Source organism: Alligator sinensis, unplaced genomic scaffold (genome assembly GCF_000455745.1).
Source record: "Alligator sinensis unplaced genomic scaffold, ASM45574v1 scaffold741_1, whole genome shotgun sequence".
NCBI lineage: Eukaryota > Metazoa > Chordata > Crocodylia > Alligatoridae > Alligator > Alligator sinensis.
In genome coordinates this window covers 941,906-952,435 of record NW_005842212.1, presented here as the reverse complement: position 1 = coordinate 952,435, position 10,530 = coordinate 941,906, and the positions used below count along the sequence as shown (strand labels likewise).

General features: G+C 43.1%; 1 pseudogene; it reads left to right on the top strand.

Moving 5' to 3' along the window:
- The first annotated feature begins 10,291 nt into the window (after window positions 1-10,291).
- LOC112550807 overlaps window positions 10,292-10,530 on the top strand; it is a 3,198-nt pseudogene continuing 2,959 nt past the window's right edge.

The window sequence follows — 10,530 nt, the reverse complement described above, 5'->3', positions numbered from 1 at the left end:
CATAGCTACAGCAGTTAAATTTGGGAGGTTTGTAAAAATATATTCTATAAGCTTGCAAAATTATCCATTACTCCTGTGCAACTTTTTCCAAGAAAAATATCAAGATCTTTGAAAAGTGAATAGAGAGGAATATTATGCTTAATGATCCGTATCTGCCCAGGAAACACACTGTTGAATGCCCCAAATGAAAAGTCATCTTAGAACAGCGATTCTCAAACAGGGTGCTGTAGCACCCTGGGGTACTTTGAGATCCTTGGATCCCCGAGATCCAGGGTGCTGCAGGGTGCCATGCAATGTTAGCACTTTTAGGTGTACAAACATGATTCACATGATAAAGTCAGACATTTCAAACAGGAATGAGTAGAGTTAAAAAACATTCCGTCTTGTTGTCTTCTGAGTCCTCTGCACCAGAATAATTGCTCTGCTCTTTTTCTTTAGTCCAAAAACATGTGAAAACTAAGAACTGGCATTTTCTGAGCGGTGCCTTGAGTCTAACAAGGGGTCCCTTGAGTCTAAAAAGGTTGAGAATAACACTTACTTTTCTGTGCATCAGGATGGTGGGCAGACAGTTGCACCACAGTGTGAATAAAAGACAGAGATTCTCAGATGCAAAGAAGTGAGAAGGAAGCAGCTATAAAGGGAAGATGTCCCAGCATGGAAAAAGGTGGATTGGCACGGATGGGAAAAGGCAGCACAGTCCCACTTCAACCATGTATGTCCAGACACAGAACCACTGGAAAGAGACTGCGGCAAAAGAAATGTGAATTAAGGAGCAAACACATAAAACCCCAGATCACCACTTGAATTATTCAGAGGACCCTATGGCTAAGGACATGCCAGCAGAATTTTGGATATTATATTATGGATAAAAGTGGAGGCCGACAGGACTAAACGTGCTAGCGATGCAGATTTTTGCTTCATTGTCTTCTGCATCTGCTGGAGAGGACTTCACCAGCAGCTATTCTCCCTCTTAACTTCGTGTTTTCTTAAAAGAATGCTTCAGAAATAAAAGAAGGGGAAGGAAAGGGCAGGGGAAGGGAAAAACCGCAGCAACTAACTAACAGAAGCGATTGGTTTGGGTTCCTTATTTCATATGAGCCTGCCCAACTAGGCTGGATGAAATGAGGCAGAGATGGAAAAAGCACATATTGCACAGCCCTTCCCGGACACGTCTTCTGCCTCTACCCAAGCTTCCTTCCAGCTCCTTTCACTCCTATAGAAGTGGCTCTCTCAGAGCTGTGCAAAGCCCCCCATTTCAAACAAAGTCTCATCTCAAGCTCCTTGTCCTTCTGTTAAGGATGTAGCACACAATGCCTTCTGCAAGGAGCAAACGTCTGATTATGAGATTTCTCTCTGCCTCCCTGCTCCTACAGCATTAGTTTAGAGTAAGTAGCAATTTGCCCCATAAGTCTGCTTTATGAAATGCCTATCGCAAATGACTACGGGACTTGGAGAAATTCTCCAATTTCTCTTCATGGGAAGTTTCCATGTGAATCAACTTAAATTTAAAAACACAACTATGACATCTAGCGGGCATTTAGTTAAACATGTTTGTACTCTGCTGGCCACAAAAAAATTGCTGCTGTCATAGAGAACTTGGGGTAGAAGGGACCTCCAGAGCTCATCTAGTCCAAGCCCTTGCCCGAGGCAGGATCATCCCCATCCAAACCATTCTCTAAACTCTACATGAGACCACCGCCAACCCTGCCGCAACATAGACCCACCCCCTGTATGCAGCTGGGACTGCACAGGGCAGAAAGAGAGGAGCGCAGTCAGGGCTTCGGGCTCTCGAGTTGCATTTGTGGTTATAGGCATGTGAGCAAGGCCCACACTGTTGAATAATACCGTCCTAGGTGCCATTTCAGTGGGATAATCCATATTAATAGGTAAATGGTGTTATGTCACGAATCAGTTAAGATTGGGCTGAACAGAGCATTCCTAACACACGGGCAATGGTAAGAAATGGAAAATCTGACATCTAATAATCCATCTCCTTACTCCTCTGCCCAGAGACATGCTCTGCAAGCACCATTAAAAATTCAAATAGCATACTTTTTTTTTTTTTTTAAAAGATAAACCCTTTTGAAAATTCTGACAGTCTATGCCGAGACCTAAATTTACTATATTCTATTAAAATATTTACTCTAAATAAAAAAAATGCATTGAGGAATACATGCTTGTTGCCAAATATTTAAAGAAATCAAACCTCTGAGCTGATGGAAGTCATTGGACAGACACGCGGAAGAAGGGCTTGTTAACGTGCTAGTCCGGCTTTGTCAAGAGTATACGGAGACTATCTTCCTCACTCCAATGTATTCAGCTAGTTTAGTTCAATGCGTGGTTCACCCAAATGTATGAATCCAGTCTGGAATTAAAAAAGCAAGAAAGCTATTTTCCTCTGCCGGTTTAGGAGGAAAACCTAGAGACAAGAGTAGGAGATCTGTTGCTTCTAAAATATTAAAGGCCCTGGTAACTAGTAACAATCATAACCTCAATTCACTAAGGTTAACATCTCCTTTTAAAATGAATTTTAATGTACTTTTTTCATTCTATATCCAGCATACTTAAAGTAGTTGTTAAGCTAAGTAAAATAAATAAATAAATAAATAAATAAATCAATTCTAAAATGTTGTTCTTTCTACCTTTTTCACTGAATTCCAGTTACCACCCAAATGAAGCCTGGCATATCACAAAGAAAAAGTTTATCACCAATAAGAAACGCATCTTTAGCTATTTTCTAACATAACGCAATATAAACATTAGGAACCTGAATAAACACATAATGCTCTATACTGAGTAAATGTGTATCGATATAGTGTAACATCCTGGCAACCAAAAAGAGCTGACAAATTGAGTATGCACGCTACATTTAGTTGAAAACATGTTAATAGTTACCCACCAGGGAAGATCAGGTTTGATTTAGGAGAAATAATGAAAGAGACAAAACACGATTCCAGTTGACAATTTAAATCACTTTGATTTAACCCAGCCTCCGCCGTAGCACATACAATTAGAAGCTGCCAACTAGCAATGGCAGTCTTCCAGCACCCAGACGTTTCTTGCACTACAACCAAACCAGACACCCCATCCTATGCCCTGGGCACAGATGCAGCCCTCTCGGGGTCTGTCAAACCTAGGCAAGCTGGCAGAACTGACCGTGGTGGGTAGTCATTACGTGGCCCCGCTCCCACCCACTGTACATATTCTTGCTACTAGCAGAAGCTGAAAATGATTTGGCTGCATGCAGGCCAGACATAACCATTGCCAACACGGCTGTCCCAGAAATCCACTGAGCCTGGGGGGGTGGGGGAAGTGGGAGCTATCACAGTTTTTGTAAATTGTGTTGAAAGTGGCTGGGGTCTCCTCCTCATTTGCAGCCAGACTGTTTTCAGCACCATGTAAGAAGAGCTGCTACTGACAACCACGGTCAGCCAGGCAGAAGGGACCGAACTGGCACTAGCATTTCAGCAAAAGAAGTTGCCTCCCGTAATCACAGCAGTAGGATCAGGTGGCTGCACACAACCATCTCACCTTCGCTTGCAACCCCTGCCCTGGCTAGCCAGCAGCTCTTCCTGCAAATCCCATGCCTTTGTCTGTTTACACCGCAATTTGTCTCTAGAAGACGTGAATGGGTTGCACTATATGACCTTTTTCTCTTTTAGAGACGACAAGAGAGATGCCAGAACAAGGAACTGGTATGAGACCAGAATTAGGAAAACAAATCCTACAACGCCTCTGCAGAAACTATTTCAAGCATGTTAAGTTTCAACCACACAGAGCAGCATTTCAGATTCCAGGAAGAGGTCATTCCACGAATGATGCGTTCCATCCAAAGGATGTGCAATTAGGCCAAAAATAAGAAACAATTTCTCAAAACACGGCAGGCTCTTGCAAGCGGATGGTTCAGAACAACTTTCTTCCTCTGCCCCTGGGTACAAAAATATACACTTATTTCCATCACTGATCTTTAATTTGGTAGGAAACCAATGCAAACAACCTTTTCCACTCACTCTCTCTCTCAGAAAAGGCCATGGGGGGTGGGGGGAGAGTTTGTACTGCAGTTTTCTTCCAAGATAAAAACTGACTGCAATGGAGGGTATCCCAACACCACTTGCTAGTGTAGATAATTCATGATCTTCGAGGTCCCTTCCAGCCCTAACGTCTATGAAATCTTATTTACCAGGCAGCATGAGGCACTTCTCTTCATCTCAAAAATGTGACAGGAGTCCAAAAAGTGAACCCAGCAGACAGATCCCATCCCACAGAGACCAGGTATGCATTAGCAGTCATAGTAACACAGCAAATGCTACTGTATTGGCAAACCAGACATTTTAAAAAAAAAAAATCACAAAGCAAAGTCCAGGGAAAAGAAATCTCCAGTTTAAAAAAAAAGCAACAAAAAAACCACTACATTTTATGTATTGAATGCCATTCTGGGAACCTGGGCTGCTTGTACATGCCATGGGGGTTTAATTCGGTTTAGTTCTCCCTAAATTGAAATGGTGAGTTTTTAAAAACACTGCTTCAATTTAGGGAGAATGAAACCAAGCAAAACCTCCGTGGAGTGTACACCAGGGTGGGGGCACACCCGGCCCAGGCAGTGTCAGGGGGTGTCACAGCCATGGAGGGAAGCACCAGGCCCCCGCACAGCTCAGGCAGGCAGGCTCTGGGAAGTGGGGGAAAAAAAAAAAAAAAAAAAGATCAGGCTCAACCCCCTTTCTTTTTCCCCCCTTCAGTGGAGCCTGCCTGCATGGGCTACTGCCGGATCCCGCAGCCCGAGCTGCGCAGGGCCTGCCAAGCCCCATGCATGTCAGCTTCCAGCGCCCCATGCACTGTTGCACTTTGTTAGGTAGCAAACTAAAAACACCTCGCAAGTGTTTTATCTTGCTACGTACCAAAGACATTTAAAGCAGAATACACCACCAAGCGTGCAAACAGCAACACCATTAAAGTGGAATATGCCACTGATGTGCAAACAGTGCGAAAGAGCATTTAAGCCACTTTAAAGCCCAATTTTGTGGCCCCAGGGGCCTTTGTACACGCCACGTTATTCACCCTTTCTTGCGCTGCAACTGCATGACTGTTTGCACGAGCAGGATTTCCAGATGCTTTAAAAGTCTTTCTGGCGCATTAAACTAAAACTCCTTGGATGTAGCTTAGTTTGGCTCATCGGGAATTAAAGCATCACGTCCATGGTTTTGTTGCATGAAAACACAGAGGCACTCAAAGCCGAATAATGAACCTCTTTGTCCACCAGATGGCTGCAGCTTTTTTGTAGTTCACCCCTTCAAATTGCTTTCAAATTAGTTCTGCTTTTTTTTTTTTCTTGTGAGGTTTGCCAGCTCCCTGCAGCACGGACACAGGCACAGGGTGAGGGGCCCTGGGCCAGGAGGGCAGCACTGGCCAGAGACTGGACTTAATTCATTCAAAAACCTAGAGCATGCAAACACTGACGCAACGCCCCAAAGCTTAATTCTTTCAAAAGCCTAGTACGTGCAAACACTGATGCGACGCTCCAAAATAAACACATTTAAATTTTATAAACCTCTCTCGTTTAATGAGGATTAAAACCTGTGGTGTGTACAGGCGCCCTTGATTTCTGAACTCTCGGGGAGTCACTTTTGTATGTGGATGGGTGCGTTTCCTGAAATATGCACATGCAGACAGTTTGCAGTGTATGTGTATACCCTGGAATAGGAAATTATTTGGTTCAAATTTTCCCTTGGTTCCAGCGATTTGAACCAAATCGCTGGAATCCTCAGCGATTTGGTTCAAATCGCTGAGGATTCAAAAGAATCCTCAGCGATTTCCCAGATAAATTTTGTTAGCAATTAGTTTAAAATCCAGGGGGTGAACATAACACTGACTTAACGTGGCAGCTCTGAAGTGTTGTCTGTGTCTACAGTGTGAGTCCAGCACAGCATGCTTCCCCACCAATCTGATAAACTACTTCTAGGGGTCAGAAATGATCATTCTTAATTAATTCCAGTTCAATCCTTGCTGGTCCTTTCCCGATTGATAAAAATCCTAGTTAAAGCCCATGATGGTGGGGATTCTTATGGGGACGGTGGTCCTTGGGGCCACAGGATGGTCAGAATTCTTGTATGTACATTTCCAAACATCACCTAGCGGGGGGAAAGATCACTGACCTCGCAGAATCCAGTCTTTGTCCCAGCAAAGTATGACGTTGTATACACATAATCCACTGTATGTGGAACGCTGGAATAGAGCATAAATTGGTTTTCCTCCTTCGGTTTCTACCATATTTATAACAAACAAAACTCTGAGCATGTCACTCAAACCTCTCAAACTGATTAAGTAGAGGGTTTTGGTTCTAACTTTTTGTGAAACCAGAAAGACACAGGCAGCAGTTTTCTAGCAACTCTCTGGTTTATAAGAATCTGATGTGCTTGGTATGGTTATTGAAAAGGTTGAAGACTGAGAGCATGCTTGTACATGAGAGATGGGAAAGACGCTTTTGTATAAACTGTTTGTTCACAACCACACGAATAGCTGAGGGAACTCATGGTTACAAGACAATACTGGGGCGAACAACTGAGCAGGATTCAAAAGTATTACACGTTTATGTGAGAAACAAGGATATCCTCCCCAATGGTACTAGCTAAAGGAAAAAAGAAGGAATAACTGTCCATTCTCTGGCTGGGCAAACAGCCAGATCACCAAATGCTTGAGGTTAGCCAGCTATTTCCCACTGGTCATGTTGTTGCACAATTGACAATTGTGGTGGTTTTACACCTTCGTTTGAATCACTGGAAATGAGCAACAGCTGGAGATAAGATCAGCCATGGGTTGAACGCAGACAGGGCCGATCTTATGATAAGGTACAGCAGCGTCTGCTTTTTGTCAGGTTTGCAGTCACTGCTGCCCTCACTTACTGGAAAGCTGTTCTTCCATCAGAGACACTGAACTAATTGCCAGGGCATACTAAAGCTTGAATCCCATTTCCTTGTATGTGCCTAAATGGCACGTACCCAGCCACTTTTCACATTCATGCATGTACACTACAATTCAACTCTGCGCACAAGCCCCATGTGCTCAGTGGGCACACTCGAGAGGACTGTGCTCTGCCTAGAAAAGCATGACTACCAGGTGTCAGGTGCAGGAGGAGGTTGGGTTAAGAGGGGAGAGGTCCTCCTCCTCCCTGTCCATTTTACTTCCAGTAGGTCTGATCCTATTTCACCACCAGGCAAAAAACCCTCGTAAAATTTGTGTAGGCGGGTGCCCAACCCTACAGTCTCGTGACTGCGTACATACTGTTTAGACATGCAAAATGAAACGGGATTATCCTTAACAAAACCAGAGTGTCCTCTGTGGCGTGTGAAAAAGGAATGACAGATGTGACTAACCAGTCTTCCTTTCTTCCCTTTCATCCTTTCCCAGTGGACTGATGCACTCAGAAATAGCTTTTGAACGGGCTAGCTCGGGGTGGCAGCAAGCAGGGCGGAGGTTCTTTAACCCGTGGAACATGCGCTAAAAAATGGATCGTTGAGTTAAAAATGCCACCAAGTCAGATGTGTTCACTGAGTCAGGCACTGCGAGCACATTGTCAGACGAGATGCATGTCTAATGCCATTGGGGTCCTTTGTTTTTATGTTCTTCAGGCCAAAGACCACATCCTTGTGCCTGGAGCCCATCCAGCATGACTAAACTCATTTGATTTCCAAGTTCTCCCAGAAGCTCTTAAAAAAGAAAGGGGCTCTTCTCCACTGAATTTGAACTAACCCACTGAATCTGAAAAAGCCTCGGAGAGGTCCTTATGCCAGAAAAAGCTCCAACAAAACTTCAGCTTTGTAAAACGGTTTTGGAGCTTGATAATATAGCTTTATTTTTATTTTTCACTTACCACCACAGGTACGATGTCCACAACATCCATCAGCAGCACTTTCATTGTAACACTAGACTGAGCTCAGTCCCTACGGTACCGCCACGCTCAGAAGTCTGCAAACGCACCCTGCTCTTTTAGCATAGAAGCGTCACCTCTGCAACTCTTCTGAGCATGAGTTACCCAAGATGCAGGAGATTTGAGATGGTTTTTCATACTTCAGTCTCTAGTGGCTGCTCATTCTGGACCCACTTCCTCCCAGCTCTGGAGAATGCTGCAGTTTTGCCAAGACAGTCCGCTAGAAGAATGCCTTGACAGGAAATTCTATATTTGAATGGAAAAAGGCAGGCTTTTCACATTTGTGAGCAACAGCTGGGGATCTTTACAGTTGTCTCCTGCTCGCTCTGATGGGGAGAAAGAAACAGATTGACCATATAGATAGAGAACTTAACTCATCAGACATTTATGAAACACAGAACGTGTGTGTGAAACAGTGCCATGACAGTATGTTAAAAGGTTTTTGTTTAGCAGTTGTTTTTATCTATTCAGTAGAGATGGACTCCTTTGGTCCATTCAAGCAGCAGAGTTTCTTACCTTTAAAAGGTGTGCTAACACCTTTGGGTGTGTACACACCTACTAAGTCAACTTAAAATAAGACAACTTAATTAAGTTGACTTAAGTCACATTGGAGCATGCCCACATACAGCCCCTTGACATGGTGGCGGCTATCTTGTGAGCTAAGTTGACTTCAAGATAACCCACTTCAGCAGTGTATTATCTTGCACCGCTTCTAAGTCAACTCTGCTCCACATACGTGTGTACGCTGACAGTTGTTGACTTTAAAAAGTTAAGCCAGCTTAACTGTCAGAAAGTTAGTACATGTGTACACAACATTTGCCTTCATCTCGATTCTTCTCATAAACCTCTCATAAACCTCATCTTCAGATTTACTGAACATTCAATCTGCTTGTTCAAGTCTAAGGGGTCCCTTCCTACAGAGGCGGCTTAAGGTAAAGCTTTCAAGAGTTCCTATGGCCTTTCCATGTTTTTTGCAAGGCACCTCTCACAGCTGTGAGTATAACAGGATGAATAATAGCATGTTATTCATTTAAGTGAATAAGGATAACTCAGAGAAAAACCAGTGAATTCAGAAATCTGCCCCACTGGGGTCTGGGAACTGTATTCGGATCCTACCAAGCCAGCCCAAACCAACCAGAATGGCCTAGACATCTGAAGATAGCCCATTTGTCAGATCCTTATTGAAAGCAAGGCAGTGAAACAGAAGTCCAACCTACTTAGGGAGAGGCTCCAAAAAGGCCCACAAGATTTTTTTAAAGCATGGGAGGTAGTCCTTACTATGTGTGCGCTTCATTTTCAGAAGGATTTTAAAACCCGAGCTCCAAGTCTGGTGGACAGTTACGATAATCAAACTATTCGAAAGAAGCACTAAAGATGGACAGGTGACATTTCTGCAAGAAAACCAGAACACATACAAAAACGGTAGTCGAACCGGGTGCCAGCTGTATTCTGTCTCTTTTACCAGTGCTAAGGAAAAGACTTTCCCAATAATTTTTAACCTGTTTTTGTGCATTTTAACAAATATATTTTAACTATAATTACTAGGGATTCTTACTCTCTAATTTGCTGTACTCATTATTTCTGGTAATCTATAATAGGAAGCTGTTTTACTTACTTGAAGAGAGGCAACTAAAATAAACACTTATTTCTAGTTTATCTGTCTGAATTAATTTTTCCAACAGAAACTTAAGTGTACATAGATTAAAAAAAAAAAAAAAAAAAGAGCCCCTTATCTCCTTAACCTCCAAGTTCTTGTCCTTGAAACAAAAGCATGGAAGAAACTGGATAGCTTCATTTTAACTGTTGCCCTCTGCTTCCTTTAAAATGTGCAACAGCTGATGTCAGTAATGATAAGAGAGCACAGCAAGCTCTTTTCCATTCATGCAATTTTTCTCACGCCAGACTGGCTACATATAGTGCATCCAAAACAGATTTAACGTCTCTTCCATAATCTGTGCTAAGTGAAACACAAAGAGCCTTGTACTTGGAGAATATGCACCAGTTATCCTCTTCCATCCTGAATGACTAATAGCCATGGCTACCACCGCAGAAAATGTATCAGAGAAGACAGTAACTAATAAAATCATGGACATCTATACAATGAGTTGGTCACAGATATAAGTCAAACTGTACTGAAAAGACATATGGTAGTAGAGAGGTGGTGGCTCTTGGGAATAGGAAGGAGCCCCCACAATAATGCCAGTACACGGTAGACTGGCACACCAACATTAGGCGTCACCCATTCCACATAAAAACAAAACTGGAGACTGAAACAAGATCCAGGCTCCAACAAAATGGACTATTTCCAAGTATTTGAAAAGCTTCAAACAGCTGTGGCGAGGACGAAAACTCTCAGAGTCCAGGGTAAGAGAGAAGCAGATGCAAGAAAACAAGTTCTCTTATATAACAGAAACAGAACAGGCTCTTCTGCAAAACCCTTAGGGCATGAATAGCACTGGCCAAGGTTCCTGGACTCGCTCCTTGTGTGACATTATGTTTGAAGAAAACCCAGCTTCAAGGTATTTAGTTAGGCCTACCTGCCTGGAAGAGTCTCAAGAAACTAACACAGCCACAGCCAGTGTTTTAGGGCTCCAGGAAAACTTGGGATA